We start from the raw sequence: 1,337 nt of genomic DNA on the forward strand, positions 1-1,337 counted from the left end.
TCTAAGAGTACAACAAATTAAATGCAGTAAAATTCTATTTGAATGAATCAGTAAATGATAACTACAGGCCAGGTATAAAAGAATCCAAGTTTTCTAAGTATATTTATCAAATTTTGTAATTTATTTTCAAACTTTTCTTGGATAGTTTTTTTTTGGGGGGAGGGGAGTCATTTTTATTTATTTTTTAAACAATGGATAGCTTAGGGAAAAGGTTGATTTAAGTATCTACAATGGTAACTTCCACCTCCACTTCTGGCCCAATACTAATGGAAGTACTTTGCTTAACCACCTCAGAAGGGCTGTGCAAGTCAATGAGTCCTGTGGATCCTCATCTGAAAACATCCCAAGTCTTGGAATCTTCACTACAAAGAGCTTTCCTTATAGTCATTCTCAGGGGCTTGGTAGGCACCTGAGGTGGTCCTTCCACTTTGAGGTTCTTTTCCTTTGTGCCTCTGATCAAATTGGCAAGTACTTTTCTCCAAAGGTTTTAGGTTGAACCCAGTTAGAGTAACTCTAATTTGGTGAATCACCACCTCTGGTTCTATAGGTGTTTCTCCAGCGCCTCTGAAAGCCATGGATGGCCAAGGGTGGCTGCCTGCTTTACTTGTACCTTGGGGAGAGCTAACAACAAGGAGTGAAGATCAGTAGCAGCATCCAGAGCTCTGCTATGGGTGACCTAAAGTCCTCCTTAAAGAGCTTTTGGTCATTTTCACATTAATTTTTTTTCTTTCAGAAAATGAATACCGTCTTGATATAGAACCCTAGTTTTTATAGAAGGTGGGAAAAAAAGATTTCTTTAAATTAAATTATGTGGGGACGCCTAGATGGGCTCAGTCGGTATCTTGGACTCTTGGTTTTGGCTCAGATCATGATCTCAGGGAGCCCTGGTCTTTTTGCTCAGGGTGGAGTCTACTGGATATTCTCTCTTTCTCTCCCCCTCTGCTCCTCCCTCTGCTCTCCTCTTCCCTGTCCTCTAAAATCTTTTTTTTTCCAAAAAAAATGAAATTAATTAATGAATTTTACCATGCACCTTTACTTTCACCTTGTATTTTTAAAGCATCTTAGCTACATATTCTTACGGCATTCATATTATAATGTATGTAACTCAGTGGGGGAGGTATTATTATCCCTCTGTGATATCCAAGATGAATGAGAGACAAAAATTTTTGATTGGACCAAAGTCATATAGTAACTTTGTGAATTATTCCTCTAGCCACCACTTGGGACTCAGCATTTAGAAAGTCATTTAGAGTACTAAACTTGTTTTCCATTTTCCTTATATCCCATGGAAAATTCTGACTTGAATTCTAAACTGAAGGGGAAAGAATTATTTTTGT

The 1,337-nt window shown here is 38.0% G+C and overlaps 1 pseudogene; it reads right to left on the reverse strand.

Moving 5' to 3' along the window:
- Window positions 1-217: 217 nt before the first annotated feature.
- LOC119877938 lies at window positions 218-575 on the reverse strand (annotated as a pseudogene).
- Window positions 576-1,337: the final 762 nt, after the last annotated feature.

This window comes from Canis lupus, chromosome 38 (genome assembly GCF_011100685.1).
Source record: "Canis lupus familiaris isolate Mischka breed German Shepherd chromosome 38, alternate assembly UU_Cfam_GSD_1.0, whole genome shotgun sequence".
NCBI classification, from domain to species: Eukaryota; Metazoa; Chordata; class Mammalia; order Carnivora; family Canidae; genus Canis; species Canis lupus.